The 15,701-nt window shown below is 46.0% G+C and overlaps 1 annotated feature.

Moving 5' to 3' along the window:
• Nucleotides 609–5,994: an enhancer, noted in NCBI's record as "VISTA enhancer mm1493". NCBI's record gives its function as "enhancer in: limb[4/7] | eye[5/7]" and the evidence as "EXISTENCE:transgenic organism evidence [ECO:0001131][PMID:17130149]".

Below are 15,701 nucleotides of genomic sequence, written 5' to 3' on the forward strand. Positions count from 1 at the left end.
CTGAGTTGCAAGCAAATGTCCTGACACTCGGCCCTAAATACTTCAGGACTCGCCATATAGACTTCTTCCTATAAAACCACAGTGATCTATTCAAACCTAATTATCACTAATCTCCCGGGATCCACCAAGTTCCCAGTTAGGTCAGAGGATGTCTGTCATAACTTTCCCTCTTTAGATTGAAGATCCAATCAAACTCATACATCCTGTTGGTTGAACCATTTTGTTAAGACAGTATGTTGGTCAAAGGTTTCCTCAGATAAATAGAGAGAGAGAGAGAGAGAGAGAGAGAGACATAGAGAGAGGTAGGTAGGTAGATAGACAGACAGACAGACAGACAGATAGAGAGGTAGATAGATAGATAGATAGATAGATAGATAGATAGATAGATAGATAGATAGATAGATAGATAGACAGAGATAGATAGACAGACAGACAGACATAGAGAGAGGTAGGTAGGTAGGTAGGTAGGTAGATAGATAGATAGATAGATAGATAGATAGATAGATAGATAGACAGACAGACAGACAGACAGATAATCTGGCTGTATATTCCAACCACCTAGTAGCGATACAGCTGTGGGTTTTTAACCCATTCCCTTTTCACTGTGATGCAAGCAGCTTTGTGTGAGAATCCTTCCTTCCCACATTGATAGGGTCCATTGGAGCCCAAGCTGACCTCCAACTGAACTTCTGATGCTCAGAAATGGAGGGCTCAATGGTTCAAACTGATCGTAAGCAGTCAGAACTGAAAACCTCTGCACAGTCAGATGTTCAAAAGCTGATTCTCAGAAGAAAATCAAGTCAGTGAGTCCCAAGAACACTGGAATTCTTCCACCATCCCAAGGAGTCCTGTTGTCAATACGCCTGCTTCTCCAGCTTAGTTCACTCCCCTGCCCCCGGCTCAGCCCAGGTGGAGCACCATACAGTCTTACCATGCAGAGGCATGTATTTTTCAGAGAGAAAGGAATATCCAGGACACCAAGACCTCAAAACAGTCTGGAGGTGTTCACCCACCATTTTTATTTCCATGCTTGATTCACTGAGCTCAACCACCACTGGGCAGAGAAAAGGGAAGGACAAGATGGCCGCACAGCCAGCCTGCCTGGCAGACTCCGACCCCAGTCAGCCACCACCAGCTAGCTCTCCAAGGGCAGGACCTGAGGCATCTGCCAGATGGGTGCTGGCTTTTGATCAGCACCGAGTTGAGCCAGAGACCTGCTTGAAAGCCGGCAAGCTCCCTGAAATTAGCTAGCAGAAATCTCCCTAGCTTCCTTGACCACATTACTTGAAGAGTTTGAAGACAGATTGGAAAAAAAAATGCATGGATGGGGACCGCACAGTAAAGACCAGACCTTCTTTTCCGAGGACAAGTCATTCCAGCTCAGCCAAGGGAGGCAGGGCACCCTTTCTGCTCTCGTGGGTGGAACTGTGTGTCTTGTGGCCAGATTTAACTATCAGTGCCCCTGCACTCAGCGTGCAGTCTTTTAATCTCATAGGATAACACCTGTAAAACCCGAGACTACTAGAATGGGTCCCCAAGCATCCCTGCCTGGTGTGTGACACGCAAAGGGCTGTTTACAAGACATATGATCATTCCAGCGGGTCCACTCAGCAAGGTCTGCTGGAGGCCTCATCTTTTCAAGAGGTCCTCTGGGGTGTGGGCTGCTATCCTCAGGAAACACAGCTTGCATCCTTAAGGGAGATTCAGAAATCCCCCACAGCTGTTAGGAGGCTGTGTCTGGCCCTGGAAGGAGCAGCCAGGCCAAGGGTTAAACAGAGGCTCAGCGTGTTCTGTGCCTGGCAATAGCAGTCTACATGACTCCAGGCCTCTTGTCTCACAAACCAGTTCAGCTTATTCGCCCCAACCTTCATAAAACCCAGAGGTCCGTCCTAGATCGACAAAGAACTCCAATTCTCCCCAAGCAGGCTTCGTCAAGGTTCAACTGTTGACTCCCGCCTGAATCTCCACGTTCACTCCCTCTGGTCACCCTAGCTGCACGTCTGTTCAGCCCCCCTTTCCTTTGGGGATAAATCAGCGTTTGCGTTTTTTTGTTTTAATTCTTTCAAAGGATGAGGAATGTTGACACTCCTGAAACAAGCCTCTGATGTCTGGTTAGACTTCAGACGGCTGAGTGTGAGCGTACGCTGACGCAATCGGGCCGATTGGGTTAAACCAAATATTACAATCGCAAGAATTCATCTGGAACTAATAATTTTGAGGCCACCGAAAGTAAAAGGGCCCTCTTTGGGCTTGGCCAGTGGCAGAGGCCAGCTCGGGCCAATGCTGCCACCTGCCGTGGGCGCGGGGAACAGGGCGCGCCGCCTCGGCCTTCCTGTTTTGTTCGCGACCCCTATGCACCCACGCAAGGCAGGTTCCTCGCCAGCCAGACCAGGGCTATTTTTAAAACGCTAGCGCCTGTCCCCAGCCCTTAAGGTAAAGATAGCCAGTCTGGCCGCTCACTGTCTTCTCTGAAAAAGGACCTCTTCCCAATTATAGACCCAAGACTGGCTAGCAGGGCACTCGCAGTTGGAGTTCCATTAAGCAAACAACCCCTTGTGCTAAAGAGATCGTGTGTCGCAGGCTCACTTAGAGGAACGCTCATTTAAGGAAGATTGTTTTATTTTGCGGGAGATGAAGGAAACACACAACTCTGGGTTCTGTCGGCACATTGCTGAACTGCAAGTCACGTGCCAGATCCAAAAATGATGAAAACATCTGTTTTTGCTTTAGCCCAGCGAGGCCCCGACGGTGGGGAGGGGCAGGGAAGGGACCGTGGTGGCTTTGCTCATGAGCGCCATCTGCCGAGCCTGCCGGGGAAACGCGTGAGATCCCGGCACAATGCAAGTTGCCGCTCACCCCCGGGGAAAGGAGAGATCAACAGGTGGGGGTCTGTGCCCGGGAGACCACTCTCCTCGGAGGGCAACCCTGGCAGTGCCCTGGGAACTCTGCAACTCTGAGTTGTCTCGGGGTGTTCTCAACAAAGAGATCTTTCCCTGGTGACTGCTCTGGGGCAGAGGAAGAGACCGAGGGTGGCAGCGAATGAATTCTCAGGTTGGAAAGGAAGGCGGTAAGGGGGAGGGGAGGGGCTCTTGGTGTGCAGACAGTAAAATTTGCGGTTCGTGCCGGCTGAAATCTCCCAGAACAAAGAAACCACTTCCCAGCTCCCGCCCTGCACTCCCACCAACCAGCTCTCTTTCCTGCTATGGTTGTGCAGTAGGTCTGAGAATGCTCCAGAGTTCAGAGATACTACTGTCGTCAGGCAGAGCTTGTCCATCCCTTTCTGTGTAACTCGTCCACCCTCAAAAAGCCAGTGGTGGATCCCAGCTCTGAACAGGGACCTCACTGACAGCCATGACATACAACCTTAGCGTTTTGTTCAGTCTTCCCCAAGTTATTCATTGCTTGCCTGCCAAGTGCCTAACACTCCGCACAAGTGTTTGCAAGAAGTATATATGTGTACAAATACGTCAGAGGAAAACGTGTGCGTGTCAGCGTTACACACAATGACAGCTAGGACCTCAGAGGCAGGGAGAAGAGTACAGACTAGGGAGGGATGTAGAATCCACCTTTGGTCTCAGTGAGGAATTCCTTCCCCCAGCCTGCTTCTGCCCTAGCCTCCAGCCCTTACAGATAAGCCATTCTCAGCCTTTCTGGGAACATGGTGTCAAGGGACCATCATTTGCCTCCTGTCACTCCAGGTCAGCCGTGATCCAAGACCCAGGCTCCAGTCTCAGTTGTCTTTTCCTTACCAGATGGAGGTTCTTAGGTGTTACTGGGTAACTGTATGTGCTCCTACGTACCTGCTTTCCACAGGTGACAAGGGGTTAATAGAAAGAGCAAAACACTGGTCAAAAGATGCAGGCTTGCCAGGGGCTCCTGTGTCCCTTGACCGGGCTGGGCTGGTGGGCACATCCTCAGCTCTGGGGCAACATTCCCCAAAGTCTGTCTGTCTGTCTGTACAGTCTGACTGTGTCCTCTAACCTACAAACCGACAGGGTTAAAAAGGAAACTGAGGCTCTGTCTATCGGAGCTGCATCCTTTCCTATCCGTCTTCAAATAAATATAGAAAGCTTGTCCTTTATATGGGTCAGGAACCTGTCTATGATCTAAGGGATTTCAGAAAAAGACTCTTCATTTTTTTTACAGCTAAACACATTTTCTAAGAAGCAAGCCTGTCTGTCCTCCACAGAGCCTGACAGGAGCTATGTCCCCACTGACCATATCTGTTTCCATGGTACCGAGTGAGTTCTTAGATTACTAGGGCCCAAGCTAACCTTCTGAGTCCCTACAGACTCACCTGTCCCCAGCAGCGCTTGGCTCCGGTTCTCTACGACCACCCCATCTCCCCCCACCCCCATTGTCAGGGGCCTCTTTCCAATTCATTTCTTGTTCCAGGCCGTAAAAATGTCAGAACATGAAACTTCCTTTTAGCCTGGCTTAATATCAGTCTAGTATGGAGAGTTTTGATGGATTGTCTTTGTGTTCCAAAGAGGAAACCGTACGCTCACTGTCTCAAATTTCCTTTCTGCTCTCTAGGCCCTCCCATCCCCTTTTCTTTTTCCCTACCTGGTTCTTCAACAGGTCTGTGTTTGGGAGCAGAGAGGGAGGGATGTAAAACTTATTATACTATGTTATCATCTCAGAACTCAGATTTACAATGTTCTTATCAACATCAGAAAACCAAAAATCTCTAAAGTAGACTTCAAAAATGAAACAGTAAAAACAAAAACAAAAACAAAAACAAAAAAAACAAAAAAAAAAAAACAAAACAAAACCTGGGAGCAGTGTTCCCTTCCCGGTTAAGGGTCATAGACCCAAACAGTTGCTTTAGTCCTGGCCAAGACTCTCTTTTCCTAGCATAAAAATAATTTGGTCCCCGCTTGTCTCCATCCATCTTGGTGTGATCCTTCCCACACAGGAAAAAAAAAATAACCTTTGTTCAAAGCTCTGCTCTCCTAAGCTGGGCTGAGTTCTGCAAGATCACTCTCCACACACCACAAGCTCAGCCCCTCCCCTCCAGCTCCAAACAGACCCTAATCCAAAAGCCACTCTTTTAAATAGAGGCTTCTCGTATGCTTAAATTCCTAAATAAAAGGAATGTCGACCGCTACTGCTAGTTTCTCCAGTTAAATCCGATTTTCACTGAAATGCTTGCTGCTTGCTCAAAAATCTGGGCGTGAGCTGCAGGCGAGAACTAGAATTCTCCAGCTATCTAGAGGGCCCTCCAGTGGCCAAAATAATACCTGTCATAAACAAAGGGCTCCAGAGCCAACACTGCAACAAAGACAGAAGGGTGGTCACTAGCCTGTGTGGAAAATCCCACAGAGTACCATCCCCACACTTCGCTCCGTGGAGGTGTGTCTCACTTAAGGGAAGCCAGGACAGACTCTCAACTGGAAGAAGGATGACATTATTTGCATGACAAAAGGACCCTTCATTAGATAAAAGAGGGGCAGGTTTGAATTTCTTTAAATGATAGCCCCCCCCCTATTTTTAAGGGTTCTGCTGAACTGGGGGAGGGGTCTGATGTGCAAATCTCTAGAACATATCTATGGGATCTAGCAGGGTGCACTTGAGCTTGCTCTACTTGACCCACAGATGACATTGCTTTCTACCTGTGAAAATCTCCTAAGTACTGTGACCTTGAGACATGAAGCCAATGGAGGTCCGGGCCCTTGGAGATAAGAAAAGGAGGAGCAGGGTTGAGATCTTCTGAGCCCGGGAAGCCTTTCTAGGGGACTGTGAAAAGGCAGCCAGCTCTGTTGGACCTGACAGACTTACACTTTTCCAGAAAGGGTTCTAGCTCTGTTACAAGTTGGCACACCATGTCACCCAGGCACGCCTGGGTTTCTTCTGATATCACACACCACACAGAGAGAAGACAACACAAACCAGCCACCATTTCTAGGGAGTTCAGATCCCTAGTCATTGTAACAACCTTTGCTCTCTGGAAGCATGGTAGAAGGAGAAGCGAGGGAGCATTCTTCCCACCAAGTCCCTTAATCCCTCTGACTCATCCCGAATCCCTCACCTTTCCTCATTCACATGTGTGAGTGGGTAGCTGCCAAATCCAACCTCCACACTGCCACCAATCAACGTACACACACATATGCACACACGCATGCACTCACACATTCACACTCCTGCGCATGAGCACACGCTCAAACACACACACACACATACACACACAAACAGTGGTTTGCTGGATGCTGGGAAAAGCCAAGGCGAGGCAGGGGTGGAGCGTGGAGCGCTTACCTTTCCCACTCCCTGCTCCATCAGATACTGCTGTCAAATCTCCTTTGTGCCATCATGGTCTATGCTCAAGACCTGATGTCTGTGTTCTCCACACATGTGTAGACTGAGATCATGCCCCCACAAAACGATAGCATTGGGAGATAGAGCCTTTTGGGTCATGAGATTGGAGCTAATGAATAGGATTAGTTCTCTCATTAAAAAAAGATGTACCAGGGACCTGCTGGGGTTGTTTGTTTGTTTGTTTGTTTTTCTCCATTCAAGGAAAAAGCAAGAAGTCTATGAAAGAAGGAGAGGCCCTTGCAGATGCAATCTCCAGAGCCTGGATTTTGAACTTCCCACCTTTAAGTTGGTGAGGAACAATGTGGTTTATAAGTCACCTACCTTGTAGCATTATGTTACAGCCACACCAATGGACTTCCCCAGCTGGGTTTTAATTGTTTTGTATTCTTAGCTGAAGCAAGGATCCAGTACCTGTCTGGATCATCTTCTGAGTCCATCAAGCCCCGGAGAAAGGACATATGGGAAGATGAAGTGCTCTTTGTCACATGAGTTTGTAGTAGCAGGACCACAAACGTCCAAACAGTAAAGGACCAGAGATGGCAGCAAGGCCACCAACCTGCTCTCTAAGCACACCCACTCTCCTTTGTCCACTGCTACCAAGTACACTGGAGCTGCTTCCCAAAGCAGGGGTAGGGCGGGGTGGAGGAACCTGAAATCACTTCTCCTTTCCCATTTTCTGTTCATCTTGTGTCAATCCAGTCTCCATGCAGATTGCATCCTGAAAATCAGGGACACCTATAACTTTCTCCTCCATAAATAAAGCATGCCTCACCCAAGGCCACAGAGAGCTGCAGGAAGACACTTGTGGGTGACACCTATAATGCTAACAATGAGATGCACTGTCTAGTGCATTTCTTGATCTGCTAGTGTCCTCACAATGGGCAGTGAGTTCGATGGTTATCTGTATTGACAGGTTAACTGTATTGACAGGGAAGAAACAAGCGTGGGTCAAAGGCTAAGATGCATAGCATCAAAGTTTCTCAGCCAGGATTCTGTCCCAGACTCCAAACCACATGTGACTCTCCAAGGTGACTACGGAGCATGCCTCCATGAGACAAAACTGAGCTCACAGCTTTTGCAATTGAACTTGCTCTGGTCACTAACCAATTGGAATACTCTTTTCTCCGTTCTCTGGGCATCTGCACACTCCAGATTCCCACTCGCCACTCTGACTTCTCTTGTGCTGACGGCCTTTTAACTTTAGAAGATTCACCAAGCAGATATTACTTTGAGATGTCTAGTATTCTGAAATCTCTCTTTCGAGAGAGGGGTAGTGCCTGGCTCTCCTTGTAACTCTGGACAGACAGTACACATCTCCATACCTGCAACGTTTCAATCCACATAGTTAGCTCATTAGTTATGTTTATTAACTTGTCCTGTCAGCCTGAGGCTCTGCTTGCTGATGTCAGGGTTTGGTTTACTATCGCAACTTCAAAACCTGGATAGTACTCAGTCAAAGTTTGTTAAAGTGAAAGAAGCCAACTCTCACCATATCCCACCTGCTCCACCATATCGTACCGCCAGCCCTTTAACATTTCCTAAAGAGAATTCACTACCCTTTCCACACCTGTCTTTCTCCCTCCCTTCATACCTAGGTAAATAATATCAGCCACCCACTTTGTCTTACAGGCTGGGGTGGGGATATTGGAATTAGTCTAGCCCTGTATCATTTCATTTATTCATTCATGTGTGTGTGTGTGTGTGTGTGTGTGTGTGTGTATGTGTGTGTATGAGTGTGTGTGCATTTTTGTGTATCTGTATGTGATGTATGTACATAAGTATGTGTCCTAGATGTACATGTTGAAGTGTGTGCAAATGTGCACAGTGTGCACATGTATGTACTACATGTGAGGGTAGTTCCATGCCAAAAGTCTTCCTTGGTATCTTCCCAACCTTATTCTTTTGAGACAGTTTCTTTCGTTGAACCTGGAACATTCTGATTGGTTGGACTGGCTGGCCGGTGAGTTCTAGGGATCCCCCCCTCTCTACCCCTAACCTCCAAAGCAGGGATAACAGGCTTTTAAAAATGGGTTCTGGGTATCACACTCAGGTCCCCATGCTTACCCGGAAAGAAGTTTATCAAGTCATCTCTCTAGCCCTCTGTTTCACAATTTGGGGATGACCCCCCCACCCTGGGCCACGATGACTACTTGAGCTTTTTGGATGTCATTGTCCTTAGGATTCTCCAAAGGCAATCTCTGCCCATCTCTCACCCTATGGGGAGACTCTTCGTAGATGAGACAATTGAAGATTGCAGAATTAAAGCAGTGCTTGGACCAGGAGGTAGAGCCGTGCAGTGAAGTCTATCCAGAGACAGGGGTGTGGACTATCACGATGGCTGTCGGGCACTCTTGAAAGCCATGGAACATCTTCACAGGTTACAACTCCTGCAGATCTGTCTCTATGGAACCTTTCCACCACCCTCTAGGGTAATTATCCCACTTCAGAGACAAGAGGATTAACACACAGGAGGCTTGGCAAATTGTCACCTACCATAAACATAAGCCTTTGCCTATCATCTCTCCCCTTCCTCTTTCAGAGTGGGGTCGGTCTGTCCAGTTAGCATGCCGTGTGATGCTACATAAGTTGGCTCGCTTTGTTTCCTTACTTGTCTTTTCTTTTTGTCTATCAGGGACTCTGGGAAACGTATGTCACTAGTTGCTTGACTGATATGTGATGCATATCCTGTCTAACAGGGATGAGGAAAAAACAGGCCAAATGAACTACATTCACCAGGTTCTTTTACAAAGAGGTAGCCAGTACTTGGGAGGAAGTTATTGGATGGAGGGTTTGGGAGAACTCTTTAAAATGGAGCTGCACAGTGGTACAGTTCATTGGGGCGCCCAGTAAACCCCGTGTGAGTATGGTAAGAGCAGAGGAAGTTCTAAGAACAATAGGTAAAGTCTTGAGAAGGTGTGAGTGTGTAGTGTTTGACACCGGCACAGCAGTGTCATGGACACAATGCCTCAGACCCATGGGAAGGGCAAAGCCTTCCCCAAGTGAGGCTCAGAGGGATGGCAAAGCCTCCTTCAGCTCCCTCAGGTCCAAGTGTGAATGTTGACAGTGTGTGCACATCTTTTTTTTTTTTTTTTTTTTTGAGCCATTGAACAGTGTGTGCAAAAACTAGCAACCACAGCATCCTTCTCCCAGATGACTACAACCTGAGGATGCTGGCCTCCTAAGACCTCCAACTGAGACAAAATAACCTCTCCTGACATAATACAAGTTGTGGTTCTGGCTTGTTGTTATGTACTAGGTGTGTCCCTGCAGAAAGAGCACAGCTTACCTGATGCTAGCTTTTTTGTATACCTGTCTGTGTGTCTGTGTAACTGCCCTCTCTTCATTCCATCATCACCCAGCCAGGTTTTCGGGACCAAGCTATACTAGATGTGGTACCCAACCTTCTCCTTTTTGATACTGGCCCCTCAGACTTGACAGTTGGAATGTGAGCTCCACGCAGACTGTGGACTAGAAAGAGAACAGTGCTAGGGTTAGTGGAGCAGAAGGACGGGGAGTCCTGAATCTTCAGTGCCTGGGTTTATTCCTTAAAAGCAGATCATACATCCTTAAAGCAGTAACAGTCATGAAAACTGAAGTGATGAGTGTGAAGGAGGGGAGGGGCATACGGGAGAATTCGGAAGTAGGAAAGGGAAGTGAGAGATGTAATCGTAATCTCAAATATCTTTTACAAGTATAGAAAAATCAGGTTATGCCTTCCCTTCATTCAGTCAACCACTTTATGAACTGTCGAAGGCTGCCACCACCTTGTCCCCCTCTCTCCCAAGAAACCTCTGACACGTGGAACTGTTTTGACCCGGTATGCTATGTTTAGACGAGAGCCGCTATTCTAACACATCAGCTGCTACATGGCTAAAGTATCAGGGCCAAGTGACCATGGACTGAACCATCTGAAACTAGAACTCAAATCTTTATTTTAAGTTGGTTTATCTCGGGTATTTTGTCATAATAACATAAAACTAATCAACACTAGAGCCACTTCTAGCTCATGTGCAAAGAACTATCCCATAAGCGCCTGGGATTCCTCTGAAGGAAGAGGAAGCCCCCAGAGTCTACCAGCTCTGAGTCAAGCCATGTGAACATAGGATACAGCTGCTTGTACCAATATTCCCATGACTATGTCAAAGATAATGCAAAGGGTTGGGGGAATCCTATAATAGAGTTCAGCGCAAGAAGAAAATAGCAATTTGTTAATTTGTGTTTTAGAACTTGTATTGCTTGGGAATTACAGACTTCCAAGTTGAATTGAAGACTAAGGGAAACATACCACGGATGCTTTGAAAGGCAGTCAGAGGTCTGAGGGTATAATCTAGTAGTAGAGTACTTCCTTAGCATGTCCATGGTCCTGGGTTCAATCCCTAGGACCTTAAGGTGGGGAAGGGATGAGCAATCCTATGGGGGCAATAAAAGGCCCACTACTATTTGTGTGTTTTATAAAGCAAGAAGGGTGGCTAGCTCTATACATTTTACTGAGGTTGTCCAATCTGCTTTTAATTCCTGAGCACAAAACAGAATAGTACTAGGCAAAGGGATTGTATTATTATTTTTTTTACCTCCCCTCTACTATTGAGAAAGACTTTGTACACTAAAATAGCTGGTAATACAATGAAGTGGGCATCAAGAGCTGCATAAGCCGCTGACAGCACACTCTTCTACCTCAAGGTAGAGTTCATCACACTGGTGTCAGTGCCCTCACACCACAGAATCAAGAACCACAAGCAGAGCCTTAGCATCAGGACTTTAGGATACAGAAAACAAGTTTGCTGACTAGCTAAGCTCTTAGACAAGTCACAGAAAACCTTCAATCACTGTTTCCTCTTTTACAAAATCACATGGAATTTACAATGGCCTTTCAGCCCCAATGATTTGTTTTAACCTGTCCCATGGGCAGGAACCATGTTTGTCCTGTTCACGTTATAGTCTTAGTGGTGTAGAGGGTACTGGATAGAGAAGAATGCTCATGAGAGATGCTGCCATGGGATCCAGGGCCATTGACCACCCAAGAAGCTTCATATCTTACCAATTAGAGCTTGAGATGGGACCTTCTTCATCTTTCCTTTCCCTAGTGGCTACCTGAATCTTTGGATTTTCTCTCCCCTTTAACACCTCACTGTTGTAGAATCTGTAGACCTAGAAGAGATTCCAACAGGAGATTCAGTATCTATTCAAGTGGGTTCCACACTCTATTCCTTCCAGCTCTGCCAGGAGAAGCTTAGAACCACACTGTAATGCTCAGGAAAACCATTTGACATAGTCTCTGTGCAGTTGAAATAGAGAGTGTATTCACCAGCCAGCACTAAGTACTGAGCAACGCCCAACTCCTCCTCTTAACCCGTTACATAGACCCATGGAGAAGGGCTCTCACCCAGCTGCTAGCATCTTTTAGGTAGTTCCTGTCTTTTCTGTAGAACTGTGATACAACTATGGCTGGAGAGTCAAGTTCCCTTTGTACTAAATAGTGACCATGAGCACCATGCTTGTGACCCATCCTATGTGTGTGTTCACATCTTCCTTACTCTTGCATGCCTGCCAGGGTTCCCTATTTCCCTTTGATGGGAGGCATTCATCACTGGCCCTCCTATCTTCTGAAAAATAAAATGAAAGTTTGTGAAGCTAGAAAGGAAAAAGACTCAAAAAGTTCCTCCTGTGAGCTCCTCGGTGTGGACGATGACGCTAAGTCCTTGACTATTCTAACAGAAGAAGGGCGATGTGACCATAGACTGCCTGCCTGGTGACCGACAGTCCCCTGCCTCCTCCTGTCTTCAAAGTAAGTCTGTATCAAATCTGCTTATAGAAACTACGGGGGAGAAGCTGTGGCCCTGCCTTGGACCTCTGAGCTCAGACTTGCCTTTAAGTTGAACCAAGAATAAGAGACGTAGGTAGCTGCAATGCGGTCTTCTCCCCTGTGTGGACTTAAGCTGAACAGAACTGTAAGTGCACGCAGTCACTGTGACTGAATAAATCGTCAAAAAGACACACACCAGATGTTGCCAGCGGTTATCTCTGGGATTACTAGGAAATCTCATTTTCTTCTTGGTGCTTTTATTCCCCCCAAATTTCTATAATGGATACAAATTCCTTGTCTAATCCCCTTCTTACAAAGGAGCATTACTTAAAATGGTAAACCAGCTGGTTAAATATTTTCCTGATGTATACACTCAAATTTGCTATCAAAAGGGGTCATGTAGAACTGCTCTATAGTAAGGAATGACATGGAGTCAGGAACCAGGTTTCCCGGACTCCCATCTCAATTCTGCCTGTTACTTGATGCGACCACAGGCAAATGTCCTTTCGATTCCTTGCTGCGTGACAGTATCAATACCCTGGTTACAAAGTTTTGAGGATTAAATGACTTTAAGTGAGCGAGCCTCAGAAGAATGCCTGGCCCTTGGCAATTATTTAATGCTGTTCATCAGTGTAGCAGCATCGCCATCGATCAAAAGATTCCTGGCCCACGTTGGCGTATTCTCTTCAGTCTTAAACACATTCCTTGGCACTCTCCACGAACAGTTTTCTCTATTGTGCTAGTTCTTGGGAGCAGTCAAGCAGTTTAGGGCCTTCGGTATGCCTCCGAAGCCAAGAGCATGCCGTTTTTGTGTTTCCTTACACTCCATGAAAACCACACATGTTCACACACATCCAAGACGGCTCAGCTGCAACCAGGACCAATCCATCCTTGGGTAATTAATTGGCTTGGCCTCTACCAGAAAGAGATCGAAAACTAAGTCTTAATTACAAATCCTCTCCCTTTGATCAGCCCTGAAGGCTTAAGGAACTGGCTACAACCAAAGGGCAAATTACAGAAAAGTCTGATTTACATTGAAATCTGAGTCTTCACCTCCCCCACTCAAAGTTTGCTGATGCCAAGTTTTAAATATGAAATGGCATTGTTTTCATACAGATGTTGCCAAGCATTGCCAGTTGTCATTTTGGCATTCAATAGGGTTATGATATTACAATGGCAACATTAGCATTTTCAAAAGTCTATCACTATTGTTCTTTTGTAAATTGTTGCAGGCAGCTCATATTACCTTACACATAATCTTAAAAAAAAATCAATGGGTGCTAGTATCAAAGCCAGTGGGCTAAATTATGAGAAGGGTAGTCACCTCCTTCATCGGGGATGGTGATCGTCTCAGGCTCACACTGTCACTGCCTTAATGGGAGATGCAGCAGCTCTGGGTAGCAATGAGCCCACCATAGTGAACAAAACAGACACTGAAAATCTCCCACAGTGCACAAAGGGTTTTGATAAAATTGTACTGACTTGCTGCAAACCAAAAGAATCTTCTATTTTTCTATTCATGAAAATATCTACATAACTACCTATTTTTTTTAAAGGTTTCATTGCTCTACCATCAATAAGGAAGATTATGTGTTATATAAATAGCTTGCAAAGAAGCCCGGGGGTACTTGTTTATTTATCCCTCTGAATTTTAAATTTTTCTAGTTGAAATGTTTCTAAAAAATGCATGACCTGTGATTGTTAAGAGTACCTAAATAAAGTCAGGCGTGCCAGCGCACGCCTTTAAACCCAGCACTCAGAGTCAGAGGCATATGGATCTCCGAGTTCGAGGCCAGCCTGGTCTATAAAGTGAGTTCCAGGACAGCCAGGGCTACACAGAGAGACTCTATCTTGAAAGAAAAAACTCAACCAAAACAAAGCAACAACAAAAAAGAGGATCTATATAGATGACATCACCCTTACGGATGGGACAAAACAGCATGGCCATTAACAGCACAGCTTAAGAATGGAGGGAGTTTAATTAGCTCATCCGAACTGTCATGTTACTATATGTGACAGCTAAGACTGTCTTCTTTAAAGGAAAGATTCATACCTGAACCAAAGAATCATTTTCAGAATTAAAGACCTTTTCATAAATGGTTTAGTATAGTAACTAACAAATATAGATTCAAAAGAAGAGAATCAGGCTGGGGAGACGGCTCAGTTGTTACAGCACTGGCTGCTCTTCTAGAGGACTTGGGTTCAATCCCCAGCACCCATATCACAGCTCACAATGATCTGTAACTCCAGTTCCAGGGGATCTGATTTGCTCTTCTGGTATGCATGTGATGCACAGACATACATATTACATCTTAACTAAACTTTAATTATTATTTAAGTAGATGGGCTACTTACTGTGTGAGACTGTCTAATGCTAAATGGCTCTGATAAGCTGTGTTGGCTGGAATTGCCTTCTAAGAAAGTGCTGTAATTCCAAGGCTTTTGCCATTCTGTTCATGTCAGGGTTCTTGCATTTCCTTAGCATTTCTTCCTGGTTTCAATTTGCTGTAGGCTCAGCAGGGATGAGGGCTGTCATCACATGACCACAGCTGACAGATGAAGTCAGAACGGGGCACGAGTAGAGATGTGTCCCTAAGAGTCAGAAAAATGTCCCTCAGAGTTAAAATTTGAAATCAATGCATAGTAGGCAAGGTAACCTAGACATAAAATGACTCTCACACCTTTCTATTTTAATGCAGTCTGGATGTGTTAATGCCACCTACAGTGTTATATGGGAGGAACTGGTTCCAGAACAAAGCAGACGAATTAAAGTGGCAGCCGTTGATAGCATCCCAGTCCTATCAGCTTTAGAGCCCGCTGGCAAGACCTTCCCAATAGAAAGGGCTGCATGGGGTGACAACTTTAAGGGTCCAAGTGGAGCGAGGGTTTCCTGGTATAGTATCCATAACTTGTTCACTATTTATTGAGCAACCACAAATTTAGCTCAGCTTCTTTCTCCTTCCTTTGTCCTTCATGCCTGCCCACTAAGTTATGACTTGTCTATGAGTGGCTTCCTAGGCAGCTCTTTCCACTGTGGGAAGATAACATTGGCCTATGACCTCCTCGGGTGACAGGAGTTTTCCATGGGTACTCTTTAGCTAGATGGTGTGATGTTACATGCCAGTTCCATGAGATTGCTTAGGGTGTGTTTGGCCCTGAGAAAAGAATATACAAGCACATTGCACAGGCTTGAAAACTCAAGTTTAGGTCCTAATCAGGTAAATTCACCCAGATAGCATGTGTGGTTTGAATAGGGATGGCTCCCAGACTCATGTGTTTGAAAGCTTGGATTATAGGGAGTGATCCTATTAGGATGTGTGTGGCCTTATCAGAATAGGTGTGGCCTTGTTTGAAGGAGTGTGTTACTGTGGAGGTGGGCTTTGAGGTCTCATATATGCTTATGCTAGTGTGGTACACAGTTTCTCTCTGCTTTCTTCGGATTAAGATGTAGACCTCTTGGTTCCTCTAGCACCATGGCTACCCGCATGCTACCATGCATCCCACCGTGATGATAATGGAGTGAACCTATGAAACTGTAAGCCAGCCCCAATGAAATGTTTTTTTCTTTATCAGAGTTGCTCTG

The sequence above is a fragment of the Mus musculus genome, chromosome 9 (genome assembly GCF_000001635.26).
Source record: "Mus musculus strain C57BL/6J chromosome 9, GRCm38.p6 C57BL/6J".
NCBI lineage: Eukaryota > Metazoa > Chordata > Mammalia > Rodentia > Muridae > Mus > Mus musculus.